Source organism: Triturus cristatus, chromosome 9 (assembly GCF_964204655.1).
Source record: "Triturus cristatus chromosome 9, aTriCri1.1, whole genome shotgun sequence".
Lineage (NCBI taxonomy): Eukaryota > Metazoa > Chordata > Amphibia > Caudata > Salamandridae > Triturus > Triturus cristatus.
The window spans coordinates 5,005,620-5,027,816 of NC_140592.1; the positions used below are offsets into that span (position 1 = coordinate 5,005,620).

Below are 22,197 nucleotides of genomic sequence, written 5' to 3' on the forward strand. Positions count from 1 at the left end.
GGGGCTTGACTTCTGCGCATTTCCAGTCGTCTAGGAATGTGCTGGATTTGAAGCTGGCATTGATGGTGCTTCGTAGCTTGGTGCTATGGCGGCCACGGCTCTGTGGAAGATGTCCTTGAGGGCTCCTGAGTGAGTGCTCTTCATGGTCGTGGTGATATCTTTGGTGGTGACTGGGGTCCAGACGGTGATGGTGGGCTGGCTGTCCTCCCTGGAGGAAAGGGTGGGTTCTGGAGTCTGTTCGCTGAAGTTGTCATGACCCCATTCGCATGATCCAACTCGCAGACCGGAAGCCACGCTCAATGGGGCACCACCCCCTTATAGTTCTTCAGAGCACACTCCAGATTTTCCAGAAAAGAAAATCCGACTGTGCGGTGACGTAGATTCCCAGTTCCTTAAATCCGCTCTCATCGCAGTTTACCCCCCCCCCCCCCCAGTGGGAACCCCTCCGTCAGTGGGATCACTATTGACTTCTTCCAGTTGATGCGTATCCCAGCATATGTACCAGTATGTAAATATTATTTTCTGATGACAGTCTGTGCCGACATAGTCGCCCCTTAGAAACCCACCAAGTCTGAACAACACTGACTGAGCCACATTTGACGACCCTCAACAACTGCTGAGGTACTGTAAAATGTCATACTCATGGTAATGTAACAAAGAACTTGGCAAAAGAAGCTGAAATATGAAAAAGACATTTTTATTAAACTCAATTGAGTGAGACTACGTCACACAGAAGCCTTAGCAACTGAACGAGGCAGTCTCCGGAACAAAAACCAGTCTTCTCTTTTATACAGAATATTCCGCTTTGGGCAACACCGCCCCTGTTTTACAAGTGGTGTTTCACATATTTTGGCTTCATAGAAAAGGCAGAGTCATGATGACAATCCCACATTTCAGTTCGTTCAGCCCTCAATCATTTAACCCAGCAAGGCTCAGAACCCTCATCAGATATCAGCAGACCCCAATAAAACGGGCACCTCCTGCTCGTAAAACAAGCCATAAAGTAGGAAACAGAGTCAGATGTGAAAGAGATTGGTCAGGGATCATGTGGGAAGAAGGAATTTATGATGCCTCGGGCCCTGATGCTTATCCCAGTTGGCCGCAGTAAAAGGAACCGGCCGGACAGGGCTGACCTCGGGCAGTGGAGTCAGTTTGCACAGGTCACAGAGAAGTCACAGAAGGTGTACATGTCCTTTAGGCCTAGGCATGGCCTTAGCACACAGCCTATGTGAGGGCAACCACAAAAATGGCTACTGTTCTAATATGGAACCCGAGGGTTCAATATGTAGTATTATATATATATATATATATATATACGGTGAATTCATTGGTTAAACATGACGAAAACACTTGTACATACCGCATTTGTCATTTGCGGTTTGTTGATACCAAAATCGGCATGGTGGGGGCATGCGTCCAATATGGTTCCAAATTTTTACAGTACCACAGACCCTCCTTTTGCCCTTACATAGGCAATAACTATACTCATACTAATCTGAGTCCAGGTCTATATTCATAAAGTCATGAAGATGTTGCTGTAGCATCATCCTATTACTTAGCAACTCTCTCGGGACACGTCTCCTTACACATGTAGTAGCGCAAAGGCCACATATGGCAGGACAAAATAAGGAATACCTCTATCCGTAGTAGGTGGCGTAAGATCACACACCCAACAATTAGTGATGTTCACTACTAACTAGTGTTGATGCAGATCATCTTGTGCAGACCCGGGACCATTCTCAGTCTCCAACACTCATCATTCGGTGTCAGAGGACGCTCAGGCTGCTCTTTCATGGGCACCAGAATGTAGTGCCTTTTGTCAATCTTGGACCCGCCGGTGCACTGCACTTCCATTGGAGCAAAGGAAAAAGAGGGGGGGGTGTGGCCAAAAACTCAGGCCAAGGGGCTCAAGGAACTGCACACTGTCAGAGGTTACCAGTACATGACAGGCGCTCTTTTGCACTGAAATTCTGGTTCTGTGGCAAAACCAGCTCCTCCTTCTTTTCTGATGTTGAACGCCTTCTGATGAAGCAAGTGCGATGCTTTAAACAGTTCGTTGTATAACAAGGGGACTGCAAACAGGTGGCCTGCGGTCTTTCAAAGGAGTGGCCACACGCCATGGGACAATTTTGGTCTAGAATACACTGTCATTCTCAAAAAGCAATACAAATATAAACGCAGTAGGCAAAACAGTGTCTCTAATCTTTTCAATTGGGTTTCCGTGTGAGAGCCTCCATCATCTAAGGGTAGATAACTAAACGAGAATTCCATCTAAATGGATGTCTTCACATATGGTGGCATTGTCTAATGGGGCAAACACATTTTTTTCTCAATGATTACATCTAGGTGTTCCTAAATTCCTGATCTAGAACATCTCAATAGAGAAATCACATGGTACAGATTATCATGGGCATGTAGAAAACGTTCACATCAGGTGCAATATGCAATACACAGGCTAATAGTCAAATATGCAAACAAAAGACAAGAACTAGAGGGTCCTGATATTTGCATGATTAGAACACATCTGATCCCACCAAAAATTAAAGCAGCAGGAACAAAAGGGTAAAAAGCACATTAAAATTAGACATTGAAAATTCGTCATGTTCAAAAGGGTAAACGGTATCCTATTGATATGGAAAACTTGTCTTACTATAATATTGAGTCAGTTAACCAGTCTATCGCTACCCTGACAGTCCGGCTGGAAAACATTGAAGCAGGCCTAAGGAAAATTCTTGGAAACCAGTCTGGCCATACAAAAGGGAATTATACATAAACATGGGGGGTCCCTGGTACATCACTGCAGTCTGGAAGTGTGTACCTGAACAATACACCTACAATAATAAATGGGCTGACTGGTGAAAGGAATACAGAAAAGGGAATTGGAACTAGGACACAACTAAAATCCCCAATAACTAAGCATGATGCGACATCGGTCAGGGGAGAAGCAACAAAAGAAAAAAAAATCTATAGGAAGGACAAGAAGTTACTTGGGTGATAGTCAGGCATGTAAAACAACAACAAGAGTACAAGTGATACACAAAAGGCCAAAGTTACACAACTTTTAACTCTACCGCTGGCGACTACACCATATACGATACTCCTAGGTAATGTTCCAGTTCCTTCTTCAGGAAGAAATGAAAACCTGGTTTTTCTTTTAAGGAACAAGAGCCATATGCTACTTAGGAAACAGAACATCATAAACTAATGTAATATAGAAATTAGGCCACCTTGAGTCACAGATCTATAATTTCATCCTTCAGTCCAATCAAGGATACATAAATATAAGGCTGCCTATTCCTTTAAGGGAAGGGGCAGTAACGTGACTAACTACAGGTGACACACTTTGATCCTGTATATCTCTTTTATTTTCCTTCAATACCATTATAGCCAAATAGACATGCACTGGTGAAGTGTTGTCTCTCATGTTCACAGCATGAAATATCATTAGCTGTGGAATTTAGTAACCAGAACAAGTTCAACCAACTGTTGCGTAGCGATGGGCATCGTCATGACCATCCCCTCACAACACAGGTAAACTTGTAATAGTATCAAAAGCAGCAACAAAGAGAACAAAAACATGCATAATAATAAAAAAATAATAAAAACGCACAAAACGTCAAGCCATCAGATATACTTGCTGTATATCAAGCACAAAAAGCATAGACAAAACAATAGCATATGTAAATAAGCGGTGACACACAACACCATGTCATGTACTTTTATGCACTGTAAACCTGCAGCCCAAAACCCAATATTCGGGCCTGTTTAATTTGTCAGGTTTAAAATCTTTACCCTCCTTTTGACAGCAGATCACCAGGCAATGGAAATCTGCTGTCAAATATAACTTTACTGATTCTCTTCTAACGTACAGGACCAGCAAGAATAATTCATGATAGGACCAATAAATTTCCATTACTTAACTGTTACCCTCTTGTCAGTTACCTGGCAACATCAAGCCACCGTAGTTTTACCTTTCTGAAAGTAAAAATCGTTACATGACACTCCATATTAATTTGGCACCTACAATTTCCACTGTGAAAAAGAAGTCTTAATTGGCAATACGTTCTCACTTAGGTATGTAGCCTTAAAAATTTTAGAAAAGGGCTGCATCTTATTTTCTGTCTAAGACTTAATGCAACACTTCGTTTTCTGTTAAATAAAAGCAACTAGCAGGCATCATTCTATTTTTTTAGAGCGAGACACAAATGTATCAGTTCTGCAAAGCATTTAACATGATGTTTGGACTTTCAAAGAGACCCCTTTTCTATATTTTCCCTTTGGAATTAAGTTCTTTGGTTTTATTGATGTTCTTATGGAGAAACCAGAAACCCCACCTTTAGAGGCCCGTGTAGCAAGGTCATTCTGCATTCCACAGAGACAAGGCCCTAATTTAAAAGGTCATAAATGTCAACGTGGCAGCCTACTCCATTGTTTACGGGAAAACTAAAGATAGCATCTCAGCAGCGTGACTTGAGCCAGCCTCTGCAGCTCTCCTAGCCCCCAGCTTCTGATGGATACATCTGCCAGTGGATTCCTCACCTTGTGAATATCCCTTGCGCCAGCAACATTCGGAAACTTTTGTAGCAGTCCGCGCCGATGAGGCCGAAGACGACGTCACAGAGACACGGCTCCGCTCGCGACTCCGCTGACGTCACCGGCTCCATAAGAAGACCTCGTCGGCGTGATGACGTCAGTTCCCTTTTTTCCGCGCCGTCTAAGCCAACGGATTTCGGGAATCGCTGTTGTTAGCGTCGTGGATACTTTGTGTATTTTCATTGCTGTTTCCTGTCTTCTTTGAAGATGTCATCGAGGAAGTCTGGATTTAAGCCTTGCCGGGAGTGTGGCAAGCATATGTCCATCACTGATCCACATGAGGACTTTGTGTGGTGTTTATCCTCGGACCACGATGTGGATGGCTGTACCAGCTGCCGTAAAATGAGCTCAAAGGCTCTGAAAGAACGGGAGGCAAAACTCTTTATTGCCAAGATGAAGAAGGAGAAGAGAGGGAGGAGGAAATCGAGATCGAGGTCTCGATCGAAGTCGAGGTCGGCATTGAGGTCGACTTCAGGGCATGCTTCGAGAGCTAAGAAGCACAAGAAAAAGAGAAGGCATTCCTCTCGGCGTCATTCTGACAAGAGTACGGCGCCGAAGCCGAAGTCACCTGCTCGGCGTCGAAGGGACTCCGTCTCTCCTTCTCCTGTGCCGGGTTCACCGGCTGGTCCTTCTTCTCCAGTGGTCCCTTTGTCTCCGGCTTCGCCAGTTCCGGTCCGGACTCCGACGCCGGTTTCATCCCCGGCTCCGGCTCCGGCTCCATCTCCGGCCCCGGAAGAACTTCAAGCCCCGGGTGAGCCTGCGACGCCGTTGAATCCACCGTCGGCGCCGGTTGGCCCGAGTCCGGTGGGGCCTGACCAGTATCCTGCCTTTCCTGGGCTAGGTCAGGACCCCTCGCATTACTTAAATGCGATGTATGGGGTATTTGCTCGTGCCATGTATGCCCCTGGTGCACCTACGGGTCTGATGGGTCCTTTGGCCTTTAACTTTGGGGTGCCGCAAGTGTATCCTCAGGCTCCTTTCTACCCATTTTATCCAGCGACGCCGTCTTGGAATCCTCCGGCTCCGAGAACGTCGACGCCGCTTCCATCCTCGCCGGCTCCGGCTCGACCTCGTTCGACGTCGAAGGCTCCGCTGGATCCACGTTCGACGCCGATGGCTCCACTGGCACCGGCGCCGTCGGAGTCGATTTCGGCGCCGCCGACGCCGAGGATTCGAATTCGCTCCAGGAGGGAGACTCAGAGGATTATTGAGGAGCAGAGATACCTTCAAGAGGAGGCGGAGGATGGAGAATTGGTAGAGTCGGATGAGGTTTTTGATGAGCTTAAGGAAGCTAGTGGCTTGGACCTTTCTCCTGAGTGGGAGATTACTCCGCCATCTGATGAGCCATCCAAGGATGTCGCACCCTACCATACAGTCATAAGGAGAGCTGCGGAGTTGCTTGATCTCCAGCTTCCTACAACAGAGTTTAAGTCAAACATTTTGACTGAAGTGTTGCATTCTCCAACGACGGTATCAGAGCCTCTGCTTCCCTTTAATGAGGCCATTGTGGAGCCTGTATTGGAGGTGTGGCGCAAACCTTTTTCTGCTCCTGCGGTCTCAAAGACGATCGCAAGGAGATACAGAGTGGCCCCAGGAGATCCTGAATTTTTGTCGTCCCATCCGTCACCTGAGAGTCTGGTGATTCAAGCGGCTTGTTCTGGAAAGTCTAAGGGGGCTTTTCCACAGGTCCCTGGGGATAGAGAGGCTAAAAGGCTGGACCAGTCAGCTAAGAAAGTATTTTCATCAGCCAGCATGGCTTTGAAGTCGACTAACGCCACATGTCTCTTGGGACGCTATGTTCACGCGCTGATGGACTCGGCTAGGAAACTGGCGCCGAAATTGCCTGAGGATGATAGATCTGGATTTAATGACATCTTGGCTGATGCTCAGGCGGCTGCGCGGCAAGTGATCCAAAGTGGGCTGGACACTGCAGATTCTGTTGCAAGGATCATGGGGTCGTCTGTTGCAACTAGGAGAAGTGCTTGGTTGAGAACGTCGGAGTTCTCTCAGGATGTACAGTCTACCTTATTGGATCTACCGTTTGATGGGTCTGGCCTATTTGGAAAAAAGGCAGATGCTGCTCTGGAAAGATTCAAGGAGAGCAAGGCAACTGCTAAATCTTTGGGACTCCAGTCTCAGTCGAGGGGGTCTTTTAAGAGGTACAGAGGTTTTGGAAGAACATCCTTTCGTACCTATAGGCAGACTCAGCAGCAGCAGCAGCAAAGTTCCTCGTCCAGAGGTTACAGAGGAAGAATCAGGGGTCGCACACGTGGCTCTCGTCAGCTCTCCTCCTCCTCTTCCTCTTCCTCAGCCCCTCCCACCACCGCAAAACAGCCCTAGATCCGACATTCCGGATCATGTTGGTCCTGTGGGGGGCCGGTTTACCTATTTTCTACAAGATTGGGAATCTATAACTACAGATCTCTGGGTTCTAGATCTTGTAGAAAATGGGTACGCCCTTCCCTTTCGGGAATTCCCTCCAAATTACCCTCCTTGCCAAGGGGTTTGTTCGGAGGACCACCGTCTTCTCCTGCAGGAGGAAGTCCTGAAGTTGTTTCAGAAAGGTGCGATAGAGGTGGTCCCGGAGCAGGAGAGGGGTCAGGGATGCTACTCCCGGTATTTTCTGATCCCGAAAAAGGACGGCAGATTGCGTCCGATATTAGACCTCAGAATCCTGAACTTTTACCTGAAACAGGAAAAGTTCAAGATGCTCACCCTTGCTCAGGTTCTTCAGGCGCTGAATCAGGAGGACTGGATGGTGTCGCTCGACTTGCAGGATGCGTATTTTCACATCCCCATTCTGAAGTCGCACAGGAAGTATCTCCGTTTCACGGTAGGGTCGCAACATTATCAGTTTGTGGTCCTCCCGTTTGGTCTTACTTCGGCACCTCGAGTCTTCACAAAGGTGATGGCAGTGGTGGCAGCCCATCTCAGAAGATCGGGAATTTCGGTTTTCCGTTATTTGGACGACTGGCTGATCAAGGCGGAGTCGTCGGAGAAGGTGCTGTGTCATCTGCAGGATACAACTCGGCTGTTGTACAGATTGGGTTTTTCGATCAATGTGCCCAAATCTCACCTGGTGCCCTCTCAGTGCAACCTGTTCATAGGTGCGGTACTGGACACTACTGTGTGTCGAGCATTCCCTCCTCCTCAAAGGATTCTCGACATACAGGAAATGATTCCTTTGTTTTACAGCGGAGCGGTTGTTCCAGTTCTGAAGGTCCTTCGCCTGCTCGGTCTGTTCGCCTCCTGCATACTGTTGGTCAACCATGCACGCTGGCACATGAGGGCGCTCCAGTGGTGCCTCCGCAAGCAGTGGTATCAGCACAAAGGGGATCTCAGGGAGTCTGTGAGGATCTCCAGAGAAGCTGCGGCGGATCTATTTTGGTGGAGCGTGGAGGGCAATCTGTCCCAAGGAAAGCCCTTCCATATACCTCCATCGGTGACAACAGTGATAACGGATGCGTCCACCTTAGGGTGGGGTGCTCATCTGGGGGATCTGGAGGTCAAGGGTCTTTGGTCTCCAGAGGAAAGGTTGCTTCACATCAACCTTCTGGAGTTACGGGTGATACGTTTGGCGCTCAAGGCTTTTCTCCCTTCCCTTCGCGGTCAGTCTGTTCAAGTCCTGACGGACAACACGACCGCGATGTGGTATATAAACAAACAGGGAGGAGTGGGGTCTCTTTGTCTCTGCAGAGAGGCCCTGCGTCTATGGTCCTGGGCTCAGGACCATCGGATTTGTCTGATGGCAAATCATCTGGCCGGAGTTCTGAACGTGCGTGCGGACAGTCTCAGTCGACAGTTCTCCGCCGATCACGAGTGGAGGCTCCATCTGGAGGTGGTTCGTCATGTCTTTCAGACGTGGGGGACTCCTCGGGTGGACCTGTTTGCCACTTACGAGAACGCGCACTGCCCGTCATTCTGCAGTCTCCAGTATCCGTTGCAGGGAGCGTTAGGGGACGCGTTCCAGTTGAGTTGGGGCTCACGACTCCTTTACGCGTTTCCTCCCATACCCTTGATTCCTCGGGTTCTGAGGAAGATTCGCCAAGACCGGGCCCAAGTTATATTGATCGCCCCGGATTGGCAAAGAAGGGTGTGGTACACAGATCTTCTCCACCTCTCCTCGTGCCCTCCGCTCCGTCTCCCTCTGAGGGCAGACCTCCTCTCGCAGTCGGAGGGGCAGGTTCTACACCCCAACCTCCAGAGCTTACACCTTCATGCCTGGAGATTGAACGGGGCAACCTGAATTCTTTCTCTCTCCCGCCAGATGTGGTGGATGTTATTTTATCGGCCAGGCGACACTCCACCAAATCTATTTACTCATATAGGTGGTCTAAATTTGTTCTCTGGTGTGGAGAGAGGTCCATTGATCCCTTGAAGGCTCGTCTGTCTAATATTCTACAGTTTGCCCTTTCTCTTGCTCAGCAAGGTTTTGCTGTGGCTACAGTGAAAGGGTATTTATCGGCTCTATCGGCTTTCCTTTGTTTGCCGGATCAGCCGTCGCTGTTTAAGTCTCCTATTGTTCTTCGTATTATAAAGGGCCTTGTAAACATATTTCCTCCAACTCCCTTTGTTATGCCTCAATGGGACTTGAACCTTGTCTTAACCTATCTCATGGGTTCTCCCTTCGAGCCTTTGCACAAGTGTCCCCTGAGGCTGTTGTCTTTTAAGACGGTATTCCTCGTTGCAATCACCTCGGCAAGGAGGGTAAGTGAGCTTCAAGCTCTAAGTTCAAAACCCCCATTCTTGACCATTCATGCTGAACGAATGGTACTTAGGACCAGGGCTGCATTTTTGCCTAAGGTGGTAACTCCTTCCATCTGGGGCAGTCCATTACCCTTCCTTCCTTTTATCCTCCCCCACACCCTTCCAAGGAGGAGGAGAGACTTCACCGCTTGGACCCTAAGAGGGCGGTGAGCTTTTACCTGGATAGGACGAAAGACTACAGGATTGATGACCAGCTCTTTGTGGGTTTTGCTGGTTGCAGAAAGGGTCGAGCGGTGCACAAGCGCACCCTTTCCAGGTGGATTGTCTTGTGCATCAAGATGTGCTACTCCCTAGCTGGTAAGGAGCCTCCGGAGGGTTTGAGGGCTCATTCTACCAGAGCAAAGTCTTCCACATCTGCCTTAGCTAGGGGTGTTCCGGTGGAGGACATTTGTAGGGCGGCAACTTGGGCCTCCCTCCACACCTTCGCAAAACATTATTGTTTAGACACCGAGGTGAGGAGGGACGGACACTTTGCTCGTTCCGTCCTTCAGGATTTTCTGGTATAGAAGGGTGGACACCCTCCTCAGGGAGTGGGGACTGCTGTGGAATCTATTCACAAGGTGAGGAATCCACTGGCAGATGTATCCATCAGAAGAACAAGTTACTTACCTTCGGTAACGCTTTTTCTGGTGGATCAATCAATCAATCAATCAAAGACATTTATAGAGCGCACTACTCACCCGTAGGGTCTCAAGGCGCTGGGGGGAGGGGGGTGCCGCTACTGCTCGAACAGCCAGCTCTTCAGCTTCTTCCTGAAGGAGAGGTGGTCTTGGGTCAGGCGTAGGTCGGTCGGGAGGGAGTTCCAGGTCTTGGCGGCCAGGTAGGAGAAGGACCTTCCTCCTGTAGTCGCTCTTCGGATGCGGGGGACGGCGGCGAGGGCGTGGTTGGCTGATCGGAGGTGGCGTTTGGGAGCATAGAAGTTGATTCGGTTGTTGAGGTAGCTCGGGCCTTGGTCGTGTAGGGCTTTGTGTGCGTGGGTGAGGAGGCGGAAGGTGATTCTTTTGTTGACGGGGAGCCAGTGTAGGTCTCTCAGATGTCCGGAGATGTGGCTGGTTCGTGGGATGTCGAGGATGGGTCTGGCTGAGGCGTTCTGGATCCGCTGGAGTCTCTTCTGGAGCTTGGCGGTGGTACCGGCGTAGAGGGCGTTGCCGTAGTCCAGTCGGCTAGTGACGAGGGCCTGGGTGACGGTCTTCCTGGTCTCGGTGGGGATCCACCAGAAGATCTTCCGTAGCATGCGTAGGATGTTGAAGCATGCCGAGGAGACGTTGTTGACTTGCCTGGTCATGGAGAGGGAGGAGTCCAGGATGAAGCCCAGGTTGCGTGCGTGGTCTGTCGGTTTGGGTGCGGTGCCCAGGGCGGGGGGCCACCAGGAGTCGTCCCAGGCGTAGGGTGAAGAGCCCAGGATGAGGACCTCCGTCTTGTCTGAGTTCAGTTTCAGGCGGCTGGTCGTCATCCACTCGGCTACCTCTTTCATCCCTTCGTGCAGGTTGGCTCTGGCGGCGGCGGGGTCGTCGGTCAGGGAGAGGATCAGCTGGGTGTCGTCGGCGTAGGAGATTATGCTGAGGTTGTGTTGGCGTGCGATAGCCGCGAGAGGGCTCATGTAGACGTTGAAGAGGGTGGGGCTCAGCGAGGATCCTTGAGGGACGCCGCAGATGACTTCGGTGGCCTCTGACTTGTACGGTGGTAGGCGGACTCTCTGTGTTCTTCCGTCGAGGAAGGAGATGATCCATTCCAGAGCCTTCTCCTGGATTCCGACGTTGCTGAGGCGCTTTACTAGGGTGCGGTGGCAGACAGTGTCGAATGCCGCGGAGAGGTCTAGGAGGATGAGGGCCGCTGTTTCTCCCTTGTCCAGCAGGGCTCGGATGTCATCGGTGGCGGCGATGAGGGCGGTCTCGGTGCTGTGGTTGGCTCGGAAGCCAGACTGTGAGGGGTCGAGGGATCCGTTCGTCTCAAGGAAGGCGGCCAGCTGCTTGTTGACGGTCTTCTCGATGACTTTGGCTGGAAACGGGAGGAGCGAGATGGGGCGGTAATTCTTGAGTTCGGTGGGGTCCGCTGTGGGTTTCTTGAGAAGAGCGCTGAGTTCGGCGTGCTTCCAGCTCTCAGGGAAGGTGGCAGTGTTGAAGGATGTGTTGATGATGTCTCGCAGGTGGGGTGCGATGACAGTGTCGGCCTTGTTGAAGACGTGGTGGGGGCAGGGGTCGGTCGGCGATCCAGAGTGGATGGAGTTCATCGTGCGGATGGTGTCTTCGGTGCTGATCGGAGTCCAGGCGTGGAGGGTGGTGGTGGGGGGTGGTTGTTCGGTCGTGGTGTGCGTTGGTTGGTTGTTGAAGCTGTTGTGTATGTCCGCGATCTTGTTGTGGAAGTATGAGGCGAGGGAGTTGCAGAGGTCTTGCGATGGGGTGATGTCGTTGTTTCCTGCGCTGGGGTTGGATAGCTCTTTCACGATGTTGAAGAGTTCCTTGCAGTTGTGTGCGTTGTTGTCCAGCCGGTCCTTGAATGCAGTTTTCTTGGCGGCGCGGATCAGCTGGTGGTGCTTCCGGGTGGCAAGCTTGAAGGTGGTCCTGTTGTCCGGTGTTGGTTCCCTTCTCCAGACTTTCTCGAGGGCTCGGCAGTTCTTCTTGGAGCTCTTTGAGTTCGTCGGTGAACCATGGGGCTTTCTTGCTGCCGGGTCTGCTGGGCGGGGTCCTCAGCGGGGCGAGCTCGTCCGCGCAGTTGCTGATCCACTTCGTGAGGTTGTCGGCGGCCTGGCTGGGGTTCGCTGAGCTGGCAGGAGGGTGCTGGCTCAGGGAGGTGGCGAGCTGGCCGGCTGTGATCTTGTTCCAGCTTCTGCGGGCAGCCTGTTGCTGGTGGTGGTGGGTCGTCGTTCTTTTGAAGGTGAAGTGGACGCAGCTGTGGTCCGTCCATTGAAGCTCTGTGGCGTGGCTGAAGTCGATGTCTGTGCTGGATGAGAAGATTGCGTCGAGTGTGTGTCCGGCGAGGTGGGTGGGGGTGGACACCAGCTGCTTGAGTCCAAGATTGGCGAGGTTGTCGAGCAGGGTGCTGGTGTTGCGGTCGTTGTTGTTCTCCAGGTGGAAGTTGAGGTCTCCCAGGAGGATGTAGTCAGCGGAGGGGAGGGCATGCGGGCTGACGAAGTCGGCGATGTCCTCGCTGAATTGGGTGCGTGGTCCCGGAGGTCGGTAGATCAGGGTGCCTCTGAGGGTGGTCTTCGGGTCGGTGTGGATTTGGAAATGCAGGTGTTCGGCGGTGGTCAGGGTGTTGTCGGTGCTGGTCGTGAGACGGATGGTGTTCCTGTGGATGATGGCGATGCCTCCTCCCATCTGGTTGGCGGTGCGATCCCTCCGGGTGATCTTGTAGCCCTCTGGGATGGCGATGGCGATGTCGGGAGCTGAAGAGGCGTTCATCCAGGTCTCCGTGAGGAAGGCAACGTCTGGAGCTGCGGTGTCGAGGAGGTTCCAGAGTTCGATGGCGTGTCTGTGGACGGAGTGGGTGTTGAGCAGGATGCACTTGAGGTGGGTGCTGCTGGTGTTCGACTTGGCGGGTGCTGGTGCGAGGCAGGTCCGGATGCAGGAGAACTTGCAGGCGTGGCAGCTGAAGGGTCCGTGGGTGCGTCGTGGTGTGGCTCGGTGGCATCCTGGGAGTCGGCCGGTGTTGAGTGCGATGAGGGTGGCTGCGGTGTACGTCAGGCGGGTCGGCCGGGGTCCTCGTGGGCCAGGGGTCCTGGCACTGGGCGCGGTCCAGGCGCGGACGGGCGTAGACGGGCTTGCCTTTGGCGCGCCTTCGGCGCACAATCGGCGCGCCCGCTGCGCGTGATCGCTGCGCGTTCGCACGGTCGCCATATATGGCGAAGTGCGCGGGGGGGCGGAGCAGCTGGGAGGCGGGAGCGGGGAGGGTACAGAAGGGAAAAAGGGGCGGGGTTAGCGGCGGTGGCAGAAACGCGAAAACACGGGATACAGAAGGCAAAAAACAGCTAAACAGCAATTCTGAGCAAACAGGCAGCAGGGGCACAGGGCTAAGAAAACACGAGATACAGAAGGCAAGAATATAGTTATACGAACAAATCTAAGCAGTCAGACAGCAGGGGCACAGGGAGAGAAGCGGACCACGCCGCTCGAAGGAGGGGGCGTGGCCACGCAGTGGCAGCCGGGCAACGAGGCACAAATGCAGGGAGGCACACGCAGCAGCTGGTGGCCGTGCGGCGCGGGGGTGTCCTAGAACTAGGTCACACTCACCTGCGTCGCACGGTCGCCATATATGGCCAAGTGCGCTGGGGGGCGGAGCAGCTGGGAGGCGGGAGCGGGGAGGGTACAGAAGGGAAAAAGGGGCGGGGTTAGCGGCGGTGGCAGAAACGCGAAAACACGGGATACAGAAGGCAAAAAACAGCTAAACAGCAATTCTGAGCAAACAGGCAGCAGGGGCACAGGGCTAAGAAAACACGAGATACAGAAGGCAAGAATATAGTTATACGAACAAATCTAAGCAGTCAGACAGCAGGGGCACAGGGAGAGAAGCGGACCACGCCGCTCGAAGGAGGGGGCGTGGCCACGCAGTGGCAGCCGGGCAACGAGGCACAAATGCAGGGAGGCACACGCAGCAGCTGGTGGCCGTGCGGCGCGGGGGTGTCCTAGAACTAGGTCACACTCACCTGCGTCGCACGGTCGCCATATATGGCCAAGTGCGCGGGGGGCGGAGCAGCTGGGAGGCGGGAGCGGGGAGGGTACAGAAGGGAAAAAGGGGCGGGGTTAGCGGCGGTGGCAGTATCTGCCTGTGGATTCCTCACTGACCCACCCGCCTCCCCGTTGTCCATCCTTCTATACCGGTATTTCTATGCCTGTAATTCTATTGATGGGTTTCAAATGTGTTTATCACTGTCAAAGGCATTATGTTATTTCTTCTGCTTTGTTATTTATTTTCCACACTGAGTGTGTTGATATGCATATTGTGTACTGTGTATACTGTTTATGTACATATTGCTGTCAGTCCGTCCGTGTGCCTCGAAGGCACGGAAAAAAGGGGCGGAACTGACGTCATCACGCCGACGAGGTCTTCTTATGGAGCCGGTGACGTCAGCGGAGTCGCGAGCGGAGCCGTGTCTCTGTGACGTCGTCTTCGGCCTCATCGGCGTGGACTGCTACAAAAGTTTCCGAATGTTGCTGGCGCAAGGGATATTCACAAGGTGAGGAATCCACAGGCAGATACTGTATCCACCAGAAAAAGCGTTACCGAAGGTAAGTAACTTGTTCTTCTGCCACTCTGAATTTGTCAAAGCCAGAAGGCCTTCCTAATTCCTCCTAACTTGCAATAATTTACTCTATTTTGAAAAATAATTTCTCCTTTTTAGGCGCTAAAAAAATTATCTCTATTCCCAGATTATTAAACTACATTTACTGTGAATAATTCACAAAACTTAATAACACACATGCCAGGTTTTAGAATAAATGCTTGTTGCAATCCTATGCAATGGTACACATTTCATCAACCTTAAATTAATGAACTTCTCAGTAGGCCCAGCTGAAGTTAGAACCTTCAACCCTGAGCTTAAAACAAGCCGTTGTACTGGCATATTGACTCATTGAATCATAAGAAGGCACAACCTGTAAATATATATCAAACCTAAATGTATGCATTTACTGAAGCCTGAGACACTTTAAAAAGTACTCTGAATGAAAGAAAATGCAGTTTAAACAGTGCTTTTACCCAAATTCGACTTTGATATTTTAGGCATTAAAAAACGAATATCCTACAATTTTCGTGCATAATATGCATTACCAGAATGTCTATTACATAACCCACGAGTCAGGCATTGGAAATAATAACTTATACTTTATAAAAATGAGCTTGTTTGCGCCTGCGCCAAGGGAAAATTGTACACGCGAATGCTTGTCATTTTAGTGATGCAACACAACTTAAATCAAGCTAGGAGGTCATAGTATGAGTATTAAGCTTTATAAATATCAAAAAACGATTTTGAAAAGCACTTATTTTTTTAAAATAATTTTTCCATGATTAATAATTTTCTTTAAAAAAAATCCCAATTATTCGTTTTTGTGATAATTCCATGTATAAAAAGCAAGCTGCATCTCTTGCCTATCATTTTGGACACATTAACTCACAAGCCTAAGCGCATAAGTCCAACTTGAAACGCGTCACATTTTTGCGCCACTTTCATTTAAAAGGACGGTTATGCAAAATTCCACCCGTGTTTAACTGGGAAAGTGCTGGCTGAATGAACATTCCTATCAAATATACTGCAGCTGAAAAGTCTGCCTATGAACATCTAATACAATGCATCTAAGGAAAATGCTGTAAATTTATTTATTTTTGCAAAAAATAGATAATTTCGTTTTTGGGGCCTTATTTATATGTATTGAATGTGTTTCTAATGTTATCCTTTAAGCATTTAACGGCAGTTTTGTATATGTGCACAACTGCTCATTCTATAAATTAAAGAGCAACATATAGCTATGTTAGCACATCACATTGTTCATTTCTGGATTTTTCCTAAGTTCCTACTTAACATTAATTAACCAACATTTTTGCTTAACAGACTGAAAACATCAGAAGACCCACAAACACATATTGAGCTCATTTCAGACATAAACAGAAAGGGGGTCAAACACACAATACAGCGCGCTTTAGCCATTTTTCATAAATAGCGCCGTCGCAATTTACTTACAGGAGTTGCACTAATGGGAAAACCACACAGAGATTTAAACACACATTTGACTTACAAATCAATACTCAGGACAGAAATAAAGAACAGCTCACAGACTGTACTTGAACCAAACCATTTGCAAATACTAGTTGTTAGTCATATTTACAAGAAACGCTTCTCAATAGTGTTCCAAAAGGCTGCATAAACAGCCCAACAGACAGATGTATGTCCAAGAAGTAGTGAATGCGCTCAATTCACTAGCTTTGCCTAGCAGAACACCAAACAAAACTGTTCTGCATATCTTTATTCATAAAACTGCGCAGAACAAAGTATCCTTGTTTTGTATTATGTCATATTTTAATTCCCTGGGGATACAAAATCACCAAGGAAGAAATGTGTTTTTAAATCTAACCTATTCAGATATTTCCCACACTATGGTACCTTCCAAAAAACAACACATTTTTTCATGTGAGCTTACAAACAGGCATGCCAAAAATACTGCGGAAAACGCAAGTATTATAATCAAAATGGTGCTTTAAGGTATTTTTCGTACGCGCACCGTTCAACTAAACCAAATGGAGAAATATCTCCTCATTACCTGCCTACACAAATTGCAATTCGCATATCCAAACCTATACAAACCAAAGTTGGCCAACACAAATTTCAAAGTTCCAAAGCTACATTTCCAAATTTGCTAAGATCAGGCATCTTATAGCTCACTAATCTAGCTTCAAACTTCAAGGGGTTATCTCTACCAATACACTCGCAAATATACGAGACCCTTGGCTATGGTAATTGCAATGACCAAATCAAAAACCAAGAAACCAATCCCTCGGCTTTGGTAATTGCGATAACCAAATCAAAGACCCAAAGAACCAAACGACTGGGAGCGACCCACTTATACTTAACTCTTATCTTTTACTAATCCAAATTCTAACTGTCAAGTTCTACATGACCTAATGGTCTTTTATAATACGCATGCCAAAAAGGGTTCTCAGTCAGGAGTGACAGCAAGTGGAGGATCAAAATCAGGAAGATCAGAAATATACTGGGCTGCAGAATCAAAGAATCTCCAGAACCCCTGCGCACAGAGTACCTTCTTGGTAGAATCCTGTTCTGCCCTCCTCAGTAGATTTCAGTCTCCTGACAAGATCACTCCCACACCACAGAAAGTCACTTTGCTGATGAGCCGCCGTTGTTGGGCGCCAACTGAGGTACTGTAAAATGTCATACTCATGGTAATGTAACAAAGAACTTGGCAAAAGAAGCTGAAATATGAAAAAGACATCTTTATTAAACTCAATTGAGTGAGACAACGTCACACAGAAGCCTTAGCAACTGAACGAGGCAGTCTCCGGAACAAAAACCAGTCTTCTCTTTTATACAGAATATTCCGCTTTGGGCAACACCGCCCCTGTTTTACAAGTGGTGTTTCACATATTTTGGCTTCATAGAAAAGGCAGAGTCATGATGACAATCCCACATTTCAGTTCGTTCAGCCCTCAATCATTTAACCCAGCAAGGCTCAGAACCCTCATCAGATATCAGCAGACCCCAATAAAACGGGCACCTCCTGCTCGTAAAACAAGCCATAAAGTAGGAAACAGTCAGATGTGAAAGAGATTGGTCAGGGATCGTGTGGGAAGAAGGAATTTATGATGCCTCGGGCCCTGATGCTTATCCCAGTTGGCCGCAGTAAAAGGAACCGGCCGGACAGGGCTGACCTTGGGCAGTGGAGTCAGTTTGCACAGGTCACAGAGAAGTCACAGAAGGTGTACATGTCCTTTAGGCCTAGGCATGGCCTTAGCACACAGCCTATGTGAGGGCAACCATAAAAATGGCTACTGTTCTAATATGGAACCCGAGGGTTCAATATGTAGTATTATATATATATATATACGGTGAATTCATTGGTTAAACATGACTAAAACACTTGTACATACCGCATTTATCATTTGCGGTTCGTTGATACCAAAATCGGCATGGTGGGGGCATGCGTCCAATGTGGTTCCAAATTTTTACAGTACCACACTGCCATCGCCAGCTCAAAGCCACAAGCAAAAAAGGAGGCCCAATACACTTGATTGAGACCAGCTCCAACTAAACCAAGGAACTCTTGACTATCATCAGAGAGTTCACCTGCCTGTCAGCCACCCAAAAACTCAATCTCTTCCTCACAGGAACTCTGCAATGCCCTCGCCGACCACTTCCACAACAAGATAGCAGCCAGCTACAGAAAATTCTGTCCCGAACCCACCATCCTCCTCAACATCCCATCGACCACTGCCGTTGACCACCCGTTTACCGCATGGGAACTGCTCAGCACACCGAACACTAACGCTTTAATGAACTCCATCCACTCGGGAGCACCCACCAACCCTTGCCCCCAACCACTTTTCAACCTCTGAGGAGACTAGATCAGCCACCAGCTCACCTCCATCGCCAAAGCCACCTTTTTCGGACGCCTGGAAACAAGCAGAGGTCAGACCACTCCTCAAGAATCCCTCGGCAGACCCCTCTCTTTGCTCCCTTTTCCCACCAATGTCCTGGAGAAGACCATCAACCTACAACTCACTGAATGTCCGAAGCGAAAAAACCTTCTGGACCCTTGCCAATCAGGGTTCAGAGTCAATCACTTCATGTGACAGCTCTGATCGCCGCAGCAGACAACATCTGCGCCCTACTCCACAGAGGAGAATCATCTGCCCTTATCCTTCTCGACCTATCCGCAGCCTTTGACACAGTCACCCACCACACACTCGTCTGTCCACTGCCCCAGATCGTAATTACAGACGACTGCTCAAATGGATGGCTTCCTTTCTCACGAGGCGTACTCTGCGACTCCATCTCCCTCCCTTCACCTCTTAGCCCAATTGTACCATCTGCTGGGTCTCTCAAGGCTCATCCCTCAGTCCAACCCTCTTCAACATCTACTTGACACCACTCGCGGACATCGTCAGAAACTACGACATTAACATCATCTTTGCCGACGACACCCAGCTCGTCTTCTAGCTCTCAGCAGACCCCACCACGACGAAGACCAACTTTCCACATTTGTAGGAAAAACGTGTCAGCCTGGATGAAGAACAACTTCCTGAAGCTCAACACAGAAAAAACCCAAGTACTGATCTTCGGCAGACACCTCGCTCTGGAACGACTCCTGGTCTCCAAAAGACCACGCCCACCATCTCTGCATCATCCTGGACAATGAACTCTCCATGAAACGTCAGGTCAACGCTGTGTTCTGCCTGCTTCCACACACTGCAAAATCTTCAAGTGGCTCCCCATCAGCACCAGGAAAACTGCGACGCAGGCCCTCATCACCAGCCAGCTGGATTACAGGAACGCACTCTGCAGGCACCACCACCAAACTCATGAGAAGACTCCAGACAATCCTGAATGCTGCCACCATTTTGATCCTCAACCTGCCAAAGAGGACCCACATCACCCAGCACCTGAAAGATCTCCATAGGCTCCTATCCAGAAAAGATGCCAATTCAAGCTTCTGACTCACGCCTTCAAAGCCCCCTCTGTGACCAAGGACCCGCCTACATGAACCACTCCCTGAGTTTCCTTCTACCTCCCAGGAACCTCTGCTCACCTCACTCTCGCCCTGGTACCACGCATCCGCTGCTGCAGCACTGGAGGACACTCCTCGCCACCAAGCCCTTGAACACCCTTACCCTCCACCTCCGCGCCTCACCCTCGCACTGATATCACACATCCGCTGCTGCAGCTCTGGAGGACACTCCTCGCCGCCAAGCCCTTGAACACGCTTACCCTCCACCTCCGCATCTTACCCTCGCACTGGTACCATGCATCCGCTGCTGCAGCACTGGAGGACACTCCTCGCCGCCAAGCCCTTGAACACCCTTACCCTCCACCTCCGCGTCTCACCCTCGCACTGGTACCGTGCATCCGCTGCTGCAGTACTGGAGAACACTCCTCGCCACCAAGCCCTTGAACACGCTTACCCTCCACCTCCGCATCTTACCCTCGCACTGGTACCATGCATCCGCTGCTGCAGCGCTGGAGGACACTCCTCACCGCCAAGCCCTTGAATACCCTTACCCTCCACCTCCGCACCTCGCCCTCGCACTGGTATCACTCACCCGCTGCTGCAGCACTGGAGGACACTCCTCGCCGCCAAGCCCTTGAACACCCTCGCTGAGCCACTTTATGAAGGGACTCAAGACCTGGCTCTTTGTCTGACTGCATAGTTCAGCACCTGGATACCCTCTCAGGTGATAATTATGCTTTAGAAGTACAGTATGATTGATTGGTTGACTTTCCTTTTAATTGGTTAACTTGTATATTTCCACTCCTTACATTCAGGAAACCTCTTTTTACTTTTGCACTCAGTCCTACACAAGAGTGCGTGTTTTCTTGCTCTAGCCTCCATGCTGCTTACTCCCAGAAATCTCTTCACCATCTATGTAAGTTATTTCCTCACATACATTTCGCAGTCCTCTATTGGATCTGTTTATTTGGGGGTGTGGGGTGGAGGGGGTGGATTGTAGGCCCTGCAGTTTGCTGCTCGGCTGCTCCTTTCCTGATTGTGCCCTTTCACACACTCCACTTTTTATTTTGTAATTTACCACTCCAAAACCAAAATCAGTTTGGCAATAATATTCAAAGCAGCCCCACAATGTAGGCATAATGAGTAGAATGAGGCCATGTGTGCATGGTTGTCATGATAGCTCATCTTGCTGAAAAAGTAACCCCTTAGCCTATCGGGGAAATTCCACAATGGCAGAATGGCCAGTCCCGTCTTGGTGATGGATGACTGATGACCCGGTGGCGTATTGGTCAGCATACTCGCCAGGCCTGGGCATAGCTCGTGGAGTTTTGCTACGCGGAACTCCGCGAAGTTTAAAAAAAAAAAAACTCTGCGAAGTTCCGCGAGTGGCGGAGTGCAGTGCGAACTGCAGTTTGTGCTGGTATTCCTGCCACTCGGGTAGAAATTCTACCCGAGGTGCAGCTCGCAAACTTACCGTTCACGATTGTGAATTTACTGTTCGCAATCGTGAGCGGGGGAAAATCTCTGCTACACATCGCGAAGTGGAGTTTTCTGCAATCCGCAAGCTCCACGGAGTGCCAAACTCTGCGAACGGAGCGAAGGTCACCGTCCAGGCCTAATACTGACTTGTTTCTTATATTCGCCACATCCTGAATGACAAACTCCACATGGCAGCCCAAGTTACTCACTGACCTCCACCTGTTTCCACATCCTTAGGATGCTACAAAAGATCCTCAAATGGCTTCCTGGGAGCATCAGGAAAACAGTCGCTGAGGCCTTGATCAATTACTCCAACACACTACGCAGGAATCACTATGAAACTCCTGAACCGACTCCAGACAATCCAAAACACTGCAGCAAGACTCATACTCAGCCTACCTCATTACACCCGCACCACCACACACCTTAAGAACTGTACTGACTTCTAATACACAAACTCACCCAGTTCAAACTGCTCACCCACACATACAAGCCACTACACAACACTGGCCCTGTACAGCCACATACTCTTCCACACACCTCCCAGACTCCTCCGCTCGGTGGGACTCGCATTGGCATACACAGAGCCACAGCTGGAGGCCACCCCTCTCTTATCTCTCCCCCAAAGCATGAAACTGCCTCCCTCACCATGTCAGAATCACCTCATTGCTTATCGAGTTCTGCAAGAAGCTAAAGACCTCGCCAGGAGACAGCTGGCCGCCACCTGCAGAGCACCTGGATACCCACACGGGTGATTAGCGCCCTATACGAATACACATAGCATAACAGTACTCCATTGTTTAAATGAGGAATGGAATCTTCTGTTCCTGCAAGCTCTTCCCCTATTGTCACACATTTTGTTTCTTCCATTGTTTGCATTCCATGCTTGCAAGTGACCTGTAGATTTTTCTGGCTCAGTTTGGAGTCTTGCACTGTGGTATTTGCATCTCGAAGACTGTTCAGAATAGTGAAATGTAAACCTCCTGACATCTTTTCTGAATTTTTATTATAATTTAAGAAAAATTGCAAGATCTACCATTCAGGGCAGGCTTCAGTTCAGAAGACTAACAAAGGCGATGGTTGACCTTCTGAGTTAAAAATAAATCGATTTAGGGGAGGAAACCGGTTTGAAGCTTTTATCCCTGTTACAGGCTGGCACTCTGAGAGCCAGCCCATTGGAATGCCC

General features: G+C 49.6%; 1 protein-coding gene across 3 annotated transcripts in view; it reads left to right on the forward strand.

The window, feature by feature from the left end:
* NEK4 (NIMA related kinase 4) overlaps positions 1 to 22,197 on the forward strand; it is a 532,367-nt gene that overhangs the window by 140,417 nt on the left and 369,753 nt on the right. The window lies entirely within an intron of this gene.